At 39.2% G+C, this 13,934-nt stretch overlaps 1 protein-coding gene across 1 annotated transcript in view; it reads left to right on the top strand.

Annotated features, from left to right (window-relative positions):
• Positions 1–13,934, top strand: part of POU6F2 (POU class 6 homeobox 2) — a 427,905-nt gene that overhangs the window by 20,195 nt on the left and 393,776 nt on the right. The window lies entirely within an intron of this gene.

Genomic DNA, 13,934 nt, shown 5'->3' on the forward strand with positions numbered 1-13,934 from the left:
GTGGGCGAAGGGGTGGTTAGTGCCCCTAACTCCCTGCATTGTTCAAGGGTCAGTTGTACTTCATATGTGACATTTACATGAATGGTACCTGTCTAGGGTAAAAAAGTACAGACAGGAGAAGTAATTGTATCAATAGTAATAAAAAGATATTGAAAATCCTAGTTGCCAATTATTGTGCACCTGCTGTGTGCCAGGCCTGCCAGAGATGCTGGCATTCGTCTTGGCCATAATCAGGGACTCTCGCTCCTGATTTGCTCTAGGACTTGGCCGTGCCTGATGATTATAACACGCAAAAAGACACAATGTCCGGGCCCTTGGCACGTATGGTATCTGATGCCCTTTACCCCCTGTCCACCTATCATTTTTGGACTGTGCCCGGATGGTGTTCCATCTAGGTCTGAGACAGATGAGCTTCAAGGTGAGAGAAAGAACAAATCCTGAACGGTGATTCTGTCACTCACCTCATCTTCATAATCTTCCCTGAGCTTCCTCTGCTGCTCACCCTGGTATTGATCGTGTCACAGGCTGTAGCAGACCGAGGCAGGGGGCTGAAAACCTTTCCGCACGGCCCTCGCCAGCGTCCCTGTTCCAGCTCCAAGAAGAAAAGCCTGCTGTGAAAACAATCAGTGCATTTGCTTTAGATCTAAGTGATTCCAACTAGGTCGATGCTTCATGCTGATGTGTTGAAAACATTTAAAAAATTTCTCAGAGTTTGATTTCCACTGGAACATTGTGGCATGTGTCTCAGTGTCTGAGTGTCTGCAGTTGTTATTTCTCATGAGTGCAGTGACAACTGCTTCCTGACACAGCACACAAAAGCAGGAGGAAAACGGAGGCTTTTTGTCATCTGCGTGGATATTTATTATGAAGGCTTTGGGAGTGGGGGAAGGGGGGAAATGAACGTGTGGATTCTGGTTGATAGTCACATGTTACCTTGACCTGCACTCGTAGGGTTGTTGTTTTTGCCTGTTTCACTCCTCAAGTGAATACGATCCAGGGTTGATTTTCTTTGTTTTGGCACAGACTTTCCTAAAGCCAACCATTTATAATGATGCCAAGAGTGGCTTTATCTTCTAAAGGATTCTTCAGAACTCTGCAAATTTATATTTATATTCAGAAATGATTGGACCTCTTCATCACATCTTGGCATCAAGTGGCACAATAGGCCTTACAGAAAGGAGCTCTCTGCAGCCAAATTCATATTTATTTAATCTCTGACAAAGGCCCGGGATAGTGTTTAATTGCACAATGTACAATAACAGATTTTCCATCTAAAAAATAATCCCTAAAGAAAGGGAATGCTGCGCCAGGCATTTACATGGTGCCGGGGAACATAATTCGGAGTTAGGATCTAGTTTAAAAGTGTGGGGGGTCAGAGGCATTTGTAAACATGTTATACTTGATCATATTTCTAAGTTCCTCATCCTGGTTATTAATAATGAAACCCAGGATTTGTTCAAGACAAAACAAAACTAATCTACAGGCCACACCTTCAAATTACTTCTCCTTCATTTATAGATGAAGTCTGGCATGAAGGCTTTGTTGTTGCTGTACAGTTAGTTCTTTGGAAGAGTTTTGGCTCATTCAGTTAGAACTCAGTTGTGTAGTCTTCCATCTGCCAAGGCCTACCAAAAGTATGTCTGTCATTTCAGCTGAGTGTTGTTGTAATGCCATCCTTTAAACCAAATGTTGGGGTTTCCTTCTGGGCATGAACTCTCTTGGGTTGTGTGATCCTATGTGCTGTTTACCATTAAAACGCGAGAGAATCCTACCTAATAATAGAGTAATATGCAAATTGACCATACCTTCGCTACGCCCACAAGCCATGCCCACCAGCCACGCCCACCAGGAAACCATTGCAGGGACGTTGGGGTGCGGCGGAGCCCAAGGCTGGGAAAGCCTCAGGCAGAGGCTTTCCCGGCCTTGGGCACCAGTGGGGAGCCTGTACTGATCACAGGCAACGACCAGGAGGTCGGCTCCTACGATCCTTAGCAGGGATGCTGGGTGCAGCTGAGCCCAAGGCCGGGAAAGCCTGCACGGATAGCAGGCAACCACCGGGGGTCAGCTCCTACGATCCTTAGCAGGGACGCTGGGGTGCAGCAGAGCCCAAGGCCGCCGCCCGGGGCCAAGCCCCGACCCTGAAAAAAGGCAGAAGGCGGTGGCCACAGCCAAGGCCTGGGTACCCGGTGCCAGCAGAAAACTGGTGCAGGCAGCCAGGTGAATGAAGGTCTATTGCACGAATCTTCGTGCAAACGGGCTGCTAGTCCTATATAATAAAAGGCTAATATGCAAATAGACCAAACAGGGGAATAACCGGAACAACCGAACAACCGGTCGCTATGACGTGCGCTGACCACCAGGGGGCACGCGCAGAACATGGTGGGTGTCGGCCACGGCGGGATGGTGGAGCAGGTGAGCAGGGGCGCCAGACCAAGGCGGGGCGCACCAGTCGCTGTCATTGGGGTGAGCCTCTGGTGGTTACTGAAAATTCTTTGCTCCCGCCCGGCACTTGCACCTGCTGCCAGTGCTGGCCCTGTTCACACCTGCTGCCAGTGCTGGCCCCCCTTGCACCTGCAGCCGGCACTGGAGCCACTGCTTGCAGCCACTGACGGTGCCCAGTGCCAGTCCCAATCGCTCAGTGCCATCAGCAGGTGTGAGCAGCAGTTGCTGGTCCTGATTGCCCCTGAGGTCTTCTCCACCTCCCCCTGCTCCTGAGGGGCAATCAGGGCAGCAGCTGCCACTCGCACCCGCTGATGGTGCCGGCCCTGCTCACATCTGCTGCTGGTGCTGGCCCCAATTGCTCTGCACTGTCAGCTGGTGCAAGTGGAGCTGGCGCTGTCTGTGTCTGGGAGCGGGGATGGTGGGAGCAGGGCTGCCAGCAGCCAGGGGATCAGGGGCCATGGCAGGAGGGGCCAGGCAGGACACAGAGGATGGGCCGAGACCTGCCCCTGTGCCTACCACAGCCTCGTGGCCCACCGTTCCTTTCAAGGTACATGAATTTGTGCACTGGGCCCCTAGTGTTCTTATAATGATACAAGAGAAAGTGGCAAATGAATGCTCTTCTTCAGGAATTTTGTTGATTTTTCAGAAAGCCTACCAATAGGAATATTTCCCCAAAGCTATAATCTGTGAGTTTCCTTTAATCAAACAGTGAGAGCCCCTTTTATCCTGACCTGCTGCCTCTCCAGAAGGTTAGATGTATTTTACACCAGAATTATTCCCTGTTCATTCAGTGAACATACTGAAAAATAAATGGAAAATTAGTCTTATAGAAATAATAAAATGTTAGACATTGTTTAGCAACTTTTAATGTTAAAAAATCTTTCTTCTATGTCTTGGGTAATGTGAAGACAGTATTATTGAGTAGTTTTCTGAGAAATCTATGTACAGGGCGAGGCTTAATAACCTGATGAATCCCACTAACATATTATATATGGAATCTTATGGATTCAGACAAAGCTGAATTCCCACCTGTGGTTAATCCTGTTTTCATGGGTGATGCAGTGGTTTATTTGGCTGAACACCTGCATTGAGTGCATATTGTTTACATATTTGACTGTTAGGATTTACATTCTAAATACAAACTGCAAATACCTGATCTTTTATGGAATTTTTATTTCCTATTGTTATATCTCTTAAAAAATAAGCTAGGTAGAGTGTGGCTTTTATAGGGAATGATACTATAGATCTTTGAGTAATTATTTTACATTTGCATTTCCATATGATCTGTCTATCTGGAAAGCCCAAAGTGTTTCCAAGATGTTAAGCTAGTGATACTCACAATTCCCTTATGAAGAAGATGGGGAAGAAAATTTCAGCTACATGTACTTCCTGTGTCTTAAAGGCACAGTGTTGTTTAAAGGGGACCTAGGTCAGTGCTGAAGGATTTAGGACACACTTTGTCTCCAGCTTTCTGATTGTCTTCTCTTTATATTGTACCTATGCTTCTCTAAAATGGGACAAGTCTTCAGAGTGTCTTGGTGGATAGAGCTTTAGAATACTGGGGATAATATAATCAACTGCTTTTTCCATGAAAATCCTATTTCATAGTGTTCCTCGGTGTAAAAAAGGCAGCATGCATGTAGAACCTTGTTTCTTTCTAATAACAGCATTCGTCTAAAAACATTAAGAGAGCAGGGCTTCTGTAAGTCAATGAGTGGGGAAAATAATTCTAAAATGTCATCTTTCCAGCATCGTGTCATTCGTTTTAAAAATGAACTCCTTGGGTGTGCTGTAGAGCTACTATTTGCACTTTATATGTACTATCAAGAGCCCCGTTTGTAAAGAATTTATGCACTTAATTTATGTACTCAGCTTGTCAAGTTACTTTGTTTCTGGATTTCCACCCCAGAGCATTGAGGGAGAGTCCACACGAGTTACAAAAAGAAAAACCGTAGGCTTATAATAAGCTTATAGTGGCGTGAAGTTTAGGCTACTATAGATTTTCCAGAAAATCAAATATGAATGTGGCGGAAATATCTTTTCTCGCCAGGAGAATCGACTCTTTATGAGACCATTAACTGTATATCTCGTGGGAGTGTCTTTAAGCAGTTACTTAAAAGCCAGTGTTTAGCAGCCGAACTTTCAGAGAAGCCTTGCCCAATGCCGGCAGTGTGCAAAAGCTGCTTTAAATGAACATTTCCCCACAGGAGAGGACTTCAGATGGGCCTGTGGAAATGGCAGGTGGCATGGCGTTCTCCTCCCGCTAATTGGAAGAGCATGTTTTCTTGAGAGTAGTTGCTGTAACTCTAAAAATCAAGGTGAACATACTGAAAAATAAATGGAAAATTAGTCTTATAGAAATAATAAAATGTTAGACATTGTTTAGCAACTTTTAATGTTAAAAAATCTTTCTTCTATGTCTTGGGTAATGTGAAGACAGTATTATTGAGTAGTTTTCTGAGAAATCTATGTACAGGGCGAGGCTTAATAACCTGATGAATTCCACTAACATATTATATATGGAATCTTATGGATTCAGACAAAGCTGAATTGTAGGATTTTCATGCTTGGTCAATTTATTTTAATTCCGTTTTTACCATCTACTTGTCATGATTGCTTAGACCTGGAAAGGAAACTCTTCAGGTTTTGTTTTTATTTCCCCCCTTAGTTCTTTTCCTGTTCTTCTCTGAACTTCAAGGGTCATGTGGAGCGTCCTTTCATAAATGTTGGAGAGTTCTTCTTCACAGTAGGCAATAAAAATATATCCCTGGCTTAATAAGTGATGGGCCTTCCCTAGTTCTTAGTTTCCTTTTGGCAAAAACTGAATTATTTCCATGAAGCTATTGCTTCCTTCTTCCTACTGCTATTGACCTTTCACTTCTATTAGTGGGGTTCAAGAGCCTTTTGGCAAAAGAATTGCATGTGGGGATAAATTATTGTCTCCCTCTGAATGGGAACCAACTAAATTATTGGTTCCCATTCAGATGACCACTAAGAATATTTACCCTTTTACCTATGAATTAACAACAACACTGAATTAAAACGTATCTCTATATATCTATATACCTATATCTATATCTATCTATTTATCTATTGGTAATGGTTAGAATATTCAATTTTTTTTACAAGCAGAATTTTTTAAAAAAGGTACATGCCTAATAATTTCTTGCTCTTCAAATCTAATTTCTGTGTTTTAACAAATACCTGTTGGTCTGATTATATGTATATCCTTCTTCTAATGACATAAAATAGAAAGAGATTTAATTCAGAAGTAGAACTTGGTTTTAGGGAAAAGTTAATTTGCTTATTCATTTGTTTCCTCGTTAATTTCATTCATTAATTTATTCATTCACCAAATAATCAAAATATATTTGTTCAGCTTTATTATGTGGTAGGCATTTTGTTGAATGCCAAAGAGAAAAGTAAAAACATATGTGGTTTCTGCAGTCAAGGAGCTTTGATTTATTATAAAAACTGTCAACAAATAAGGCTGGTGTATGAATTCGTGCACCAGTGGGGTCCCTCAGCCTGGCCTGCGGGATAGGGCTGAAAGCAGTTCTCTGACATCCCTCAAGGGGTCCTGGATTGTGAGAGGGCGCAGGCCAGGCTGAGGGACCCCACTGGTGCACGATTAGGGCCGGAGAGAGATGTGGGAGGTTGGCCAGCCAGGGAGGGACCACAGGAGGGCTCCAGGGCATGTCCAACCCATCTTGCTCAGTCCTAATTGCCCAGACCCCAGCAGCAAGCTAATCTAACATTTGGAGGGTCTGCCCCCTGGTGGTCAGTGCACAGTAGTGATTGGTCAACCAGTCAGCTGTCTGCCCCCTGGTGGTCAGTGCATATTATGCTAGCAGTTGAGCAGCCTTAGCATATCATTAAGCATATTATGCTTTGATTGGTTGAACGGCCAACTGGTCGACGGGACACTTAACATATTAGACTTTTATTATATAGGATATTGTGTGATGTGAATGGATTCCCTCCTCCCCCTCTCCAGAATTCTCTTGTTAGTTCTCTTCTTCTGGATTTTCATTATACTATCTGTTAATTATGTTAATTTGTTGTTGTTTTTTCTGATAGTTATATGTATTTCTTTTTCTTGTCTTGCTTTATGGCTATTACTCACATGTCCATGTAGGAATGTCATAGTGATAGCAGGCATGGTTATTTTCTTCCAGCCTGTTGAAAGTTCTTGTGATTTGTTTTAAGTATAGGATCAATCTGAATTCTTTTCATTGCAAATGAGAGAAACACAAATTAAATTGCTAAGCAAGCTGGCTTACCTAATTGCTAAGTCCAGAGGTAGGACTGTCTTCAGGAAGAGGTAGACTTTGAGTTTCAAATAAGTATTTCAGGCTATGTCTCTGTCTCTTACCATTATTTTCCTTTGTATCAGTTTATTTTCAGAAATACTTTCTCCCTGTAGTAGGAAATGTGGAATGATTCTGATTGGTCTTCCTGGGGGTACAAGCCCACCTTGGAGTTAATTTTTGGTTCCAGTGGCAGGATCAACCATGCTTGAGGCAATTACCTCACAAAATCTGATCTGATCTGATATGTCAAACATTTACAATTTTTTTTTTCCTGCAGAAATGTTAATCAGCATGATGTCCCAGAATATGCTGGAAGTGTTACTTAATATATTTATGTTGTACTTATGTATTGTCTAAGTATTATACTATCCTTGTTAAATCTCTGAAATTCTGAGTTTTGGTTCCTTTCTTTCTCCAGTGGAATCACATAGGGGATTGTGAGTCTGTATAATTAAATTTTGCATATTTATTTATAAGTTGAATATAAAAAAAGGAAAATCCCAGTATTTGAAGTATTCACTAGAGAACAAAATAGAGCGTTTCATAGGTTAAGACATATAATCTTAGGTCTTTAAAGCAGTGTTGCTAAAAGTAGAAAAACAATAAAAGTTGGAAGTGGAGAGGGAAATAGAGCAGGGTGCTTTTACTTTTAAATATTTTAATATGCCTTTACCTTTTCATCAAGAATATCCACTTCTTCTACCAATAAATTTATTATTTGGAATTAATTTGCTTCTGGGAAACACTTTGTTCAGAGTTCCAGGACTCCACAGCAGGGCCATCTCTTGGCATTTCCTCTCAATTTGATGTCTTATTTGTTGCATGGTTTCTTAAATCTCATATTTCCCAACTCTTAAACTCCATTTTTTTGTTTTTGTTGCTATTATTATTGGAGTACATTTTCAAGTAATTCCTTTTTTTGAATATTGGTTAATAAAATTATACAGGTTTCAGGTGTACAATTCTATAGTACATCTTTAGAATGCTGGTGTTTTGAAATTTTATGGTAATGCATGTAGATCTCTCCCCCGCCCCCCATTTTTTTCTACTCATCATATGGAATCTTTTAAAATGAAAACATATTTATTATTGGTTTATTTAAGTTTGGTGTAATCTCATGTCTCTTTTTCTTAGTTACCTCTTTCTGGAACTACTGGGTGGATGTCAGTCCTCCTGAATTGGTTGTCTGTATTAAAATCTTTCACCTTTTCTGTTTGTCATTGTTTTCTAGATTCTGGAAAGTTTTCTTGACTTTTTCATCAGGTTTTCAAATGTCAAGAATTACATTTTGAATTTTCACAAACCGTTATTTACCATTGCAAACTGTTTTTGTATTATGCATAAAATAATTTGTCAAATCTCTCTCATAAAACCAATTAAAATTGTTTTAAGACTAGCGTTCCTGTTGCAGGAAGAATCCTGCAGTAGGGTTTCCTGCTGCACTCTACCCCGCCCTGCCTGCTCTCCTCCCTTCTCCCCTGCCCCGCCTTCTCCGCCAGCCCACCTGCTTTTCTCCCTTCTCTGCCAGCCTGCCCGCTCTTCTTCCTTCTCCCCTGGCCCCGCCTGCTCTCCTTCCTTCTCCCCTTGCCCCACCTCCGCTCCTCCCTTCTCCTCCCCCAGGCTTGCTTGCTTCTCTGCAGCTTTGCTCCCTTCTGCAGCTCTTGGCTTCTTTCTACACTGTCTTGATATGCAAATTAACCACCATCTTGGTTGGGGTAATTTGCATACCCATCCTGATTGGCTGGCTTGCGTGGCTTGGCTGGTGGGCGTGGTTTGGCTGGTGGGAGTGGCTTGGGCGTAGCGAAGGTGCGGTCAATTTGAATATTTGTCTATTATTAGGTAGGATTCCCTTCTCATTCCTGAATTATTTGTTTTCTCCAGCATCAGTGGATTGTTTGTTCTTTTTGGTTCTTTTGGTTATTTACTATGATTTTTTTTTCAGGAGTCAGACAATAGTTGGTTGTCCATTTGTATTTATGAGTGAAGGAGTAAGATAATTATTGTGTGTTGCCATCATGGCTTTCCTTTGAGCTTACTTAGGTCAGAATTCACTCTGTGATGAGTGGAAGTGGGAGGAGGTTATTAGGTTGGGTGGCCCTCACAGACCCCAAAAGAAAGTTGGTCCCAACTGTGGGTTCCTCTCCTTACTCTGGAAGCTAGTGCTGCCATTTCAAAAAGTGTTGACAAGGATCAGAGGGGACTCCCTCATTCAGGCTCTGACTAGATAATTAAGTCTTTTTATATAAGGCTGTGAGATAAAATATTCAGCATGGTAAGAGAAAGGAGTAAATAGTATTTATCTACTCAAGACATTCAAATGTCTACTCAAGATATTATGTAATGGTCTGATACCACCCATATTGTTTTTTCAGTCCCCTATTGATGTGATCTCTTTCATTTCCAAAGCATGCAGTAGTGCTAATTTCCACAATTGTGGCATTGAGGATAAGTGTAGGCTAACTGGTATTTCTGCTTTAAGGTTTTGTTGAGATAGTCTTTGCAGTCCATGACTCCTTTTCATCACTGTTCCTTGAAAATTTTGGGGGGGAAAAGTATTTTTACGTTTGATAGATGAAATGTTTTTTTTTCTCTCTTACTCATTCTTTTCAATAAATCAAACTTCTTAATTGTGTTACTGAAGTACTCTCTATATTTTTTATCTACTTGATCTCTCATATTCTGAAAGAGGTATGTTATCTCCCTAAAGATTGCAGTTTCTGTCAATTTTTCATTGTATTTCTAAAAGTTTCTTTTCTAATATATTTTGAAATTAGATTTTTTTCCAGTGTATAAAGTTTCTTGATATATTGGTTTGGCAGAATGTATCTTTCATAAATATTAAATATATCCCATTTAATGCATTTTACTCAAGCTATACTTTTATAGTAATATTGTCACCTGCTTTTCTTTTGTTTCAATTTCCTTATCAGATCTTCAACTGTTTTCAATCTTATCATTTTATTTAAAATTGACCAGTGGCATGGAAACATGGAACAGACTGACCAATCTCAGAGCAAAGGGTGGAGAAGGGCAGGAAGAGATTAACTAAAGAATTTATATGCAAATATGCATTGCCCCTGGACACAGACAATAGGAGCAGGATGGGAACTGGGTGGAGGTGAGCCATAGGGGACATCTGCAATACTCTCAACAATAAAGTTTTTTAAAAAAACGCTCTTTTAAAAAGCCTCTGGATGGATTTTGCCTTTCTGTTCTCATCACAATTTTAGGCATTGCTTTTTATAGAAAAATTTAATTTATTCTATTTGTTATGTTAATTGATTTGTTTGGTCTTGGTCTTATTCTTACCTGCTACATTTTGTTTTGTGGGTTTCAATCTTTTGCTATCTTTCCTTGGGGTGGTCAAATTTTTTTTCTTACTAATTTGGAAGTCCTACATCTTACTTCTCTTACACTAGTGGGTAATATTAGTTTTTGTAAGAAATGTACTTGGCCAAATATCTATTTTTTTTCTAAGAGCAAGATCTAAACTGTATTTGCAGCCTCTCTTCATATCATAGGATACGTTAAAAGTTTTAGTAATCATTTATTCTAACCCAGTTTGCCATATTTTATTGTAAGCATATGAAATTTTAGTTCTAGAATTTATTAAAAATTTTTTATTTAATTTTACTTTAAAGAAGTATTTTTTCATAATTGATTAAGCTTTATTAAAACCATATTATTAACAATTTCTTAGGCTGAATTTTTTATTGATTTTATTCATAAAATATTTCCTGTATATCATAAATTCCTTGCATTCTACTATATTTATGTTGATTCATATCTTCCTTAAATAATATTTCACAAAGGGCACATGATGTCATATCTTAGTCCTTGCATTAAAAAGTATAAAAATTATTATTTCCATAAGAATATATTTCCAGCCGAAACCGGTTTGGCTCAGTGGATAGAGCGTCAGCCTGGAAAGGTCCCAGGTTTGATTCCGGTCAAGGGCATGTACCTTGGTTGCGGGCACATCCCCAGTAGGGAGTGTGCAAGAGGCAGCTGATTGATGTTTCTAACTCTCTATCCCTCTCTCTTCCTCTCTGTAAAAAATTAATAAAATATATTTTAAAAAAGAATATATTTCCAGGAAAATAGTTCATTTTGTGGAAGATTTCTAGAAATCTTATTATATATCTAAATGTTTGTCTGGAGATTTTTGTATGAAAATATATTTACTGATCTGCAAAGAAATAAGGAAATAAGAACAATGTGTATATTTGTGTGTGTATATATATTTTTGAGCAATGCCTGCTTGTAATTTTGACATATCCTTCCTGTTTTCTTGTGCTGATATTAGATGATGGTGATAGATGATGCTGACATAATAAAATTTTTACTTGTACAAATAAAATTTGGCAACCATTTTTGAAAATGTTATATTGGTACCTAAAATCTAATTCTGGAAACCCACAATACTAGCACTTTTTCTTTGAAATTAATATTTTTCTTTCTTTTTTTTTTTCACACATCCTCAGGATTTTATCTTTATCCTTAGAATTCAAAACTTACCAAGATGTTTCAAGAAATGGTCCTCTTAGAAATAAACCTGCTTTGATTTTAGGAAAACCTTTGGATAGAAAGACTTGTGACTTTCTTCAACTCAGGGGATCTTTGTTTTTTTTTAATCTCTGATTAATGCTTTTCTTCCATTTTCTCTGCTCTCTCTTTCCTTTCATGATATGCTCTTTTTGTTATTTTCTGCATTTTTAAAATTTCTGGCCTTTGACTTTACTAATTTGTCTTCCAGTCATTTGTTAATTGCTTATTTTCCATGCGGTTTGCTCCTTTTCTTTCCTGGATAAAATATCTTTTCAAAATTTACTAAAATGGCTCAAATATACAGTATATGGATATTTAATGTTCTCCAGTTTCCTGCATTCACTCTTTTCTGTGTTATTAATTCTGATTGCTCAGCCTGATTATCCCCTCGCTCCTCATTTTCTATAATAAAACACACAGATGTTCATTTCAATAACATTTGACACGTGTGTATGCCTGTGTAACCACTACCCCAACCAAGACATGGAACATTTTCATTGGCACAGAAAGCGAGTGCCTCGGCGGCAACCACTGTTTGGATTTTGCCACCACAACTTAATTTTTCCTGTCCTAAGGCTCCATATAAATAGAATCATACAGTGTGTACGCTTTCATGTCTCGCTTCTTTCCCTCCGTGCAATGTCTGTGAGATTCATTGATGTTTTTGCATTGTCAGTACTTCTTTCTTTCTTTTTACTTTTCTTTCTTCCTTTTCCCTCTGAGGAGTATTCCACTGGGGGAGTAACCATCGTGTTCATCCATTTATCTCCTAGGCATTGGGATTGTTTCCAGTTTTGAGATACTATGAATGAGCTGCTATAAGCAATCTTGTACAAGTCTTTACACAAATATGTTTTCAGTTCTTTTGGGTACATACATAGGGTTGGCATTGTTAAGTCACGGGTTAGGTATATGTCTAACTTGATAAGAAACATCTAGTTTTCCAAGCGGTCTTACCACTTTACAGTACACACCCGACAGCAGCTGTGAGAGTCCAGCTGCTCCGTTTCCTCGCCAGCACCTGGATGGTTGATCTTTCACCTTCGGCCATTCTAATAGGTGTGTACTGGTATCTCGTAGGTTTGGGATGCACTGCTCTGGTGACTAATAATGTTGAGCATCTTTTCATAGGCTTCTTGGCAATTTGTATATCTGATTTTGATGTATTATTTCAAGTATTTTTCCAGTTTTTAAATTAGTTTAAAAATTTCACAAACTTTTTTAGATATATTATATAGTCTATCCTTTATCATAAATATTTTGACTATTTCTGTCAGTCTCTGGCATGCCTTTTCATTTTTAAACAAAAGTTTTTAAGAGCAGAAATTTAAAATTTGATAAAGTCCAATTTGCCATGTTTTTCTTTTATAGTTGCTGCTTTTCATACCATGTCCAAACTGAGATGTTTTGTTCCCCCCGTGAACATTGGGCAATGTCTGGAGACGTTTTTGTTTATCCCAATGCAGTTGAGTGGAGGTACTATTAGCAACTACTGGGTAGATGCCAGGGATGCTGCTGAGTATCCTGCAATGTACAGGACAGCCTTCTCACAGCACAGAATTATCTAGCCCCAAGTATCAAAGCCGAGAGGTTGAGAAATCGTAGTTTAAGATGACACACAAATGTCAAAATGAGTTTTCCATTTTTCTTATCGGAGAGTTCATATTGGGAAGGCTTTCTCATCTAATTGATAGATTTATGGTCTTCTATTTTTTAAAGCATACGATAGCTACCACTTATTGAGCACTTACCATGATTCAGGCTCTATTCTATGTACACTTTTATATAATCTCACTTAAGTTGGATAATACTTAAGCAGGTATTCTCCCCACTTTCCAGGTGGAGAAAAGGAAGCCACGAAAAAAAAAAACAACCCAGGGGTCAAAGAGCTCATATTTCCATTTAGGTCAGTGTGATAGTTTACTCAAAGACTCTAAACATTCTTTTGTGTTTTTTCATATAAAACTTAAATTATCACTGAAATCATTTATTATTATAATAATACTGATACTCCAAAAAATTATGCTACAGTGTATTTGTACTATGATGCTAGAGTACTTCATGTTGAAGTGTAAGGAGATTGATATTTGCATTTCTACTTTAGAGATTGGCAAACTAAGACACAGAGATCAGGTGCCCATCTGATTCTCAGGAATGTATTTAAGCAATTGACTGCTCTTCCCTGTACTTTTTTGTTGTTGTTAATCCTCACCCAAGGATATTTTTCCATTAATTTTTTTAGAGAGAGTGGAAGGGAGGGGGAGAGACAGAGAGAGAGAAACATCGATTGATTCCCTCCTGCACACGATCAAGGTGCGTGCCCTTGTCCGCAACCAAACAGTCCAAGGGTTGGCGCTCTATCCACTGAGCCAAACTGGCGAGGGATCTATTTTTGTTTTTGTTTTACATCTGACTGCCCAATTATCTGGTGATTGAAAGTAGTATCGTGTAGGTTTTGCTTAGGATTAATAAAAGACCTAAGCAATTTTTCCTTACAGCACAGAAAACGATGCAAATAAACTACTCAATATTATTATAGTGTACTTTCAGAGTGCTTTGAGCGATTTAAATGAGTAATAGGAAATACATTTGTTACGCTTGAGACCTTGGAGTCTTCTTTGAGAAACATTG

This window comes from Eptesicus fuscus, chromosome 14, assembly GCF_027574615.1.
Source record: "Eptesicus fuscus isolate TK198812 chromosome 14, DD_ASM_mEF_20220401, whole genome shotgun sequence".
Lineage (NCBI taxonomy): Eukaryota > Metazoa > Chordata > Mammalia > Chiroptera > Vespertilionidae > Eptesicus > Eptesicus fuscus.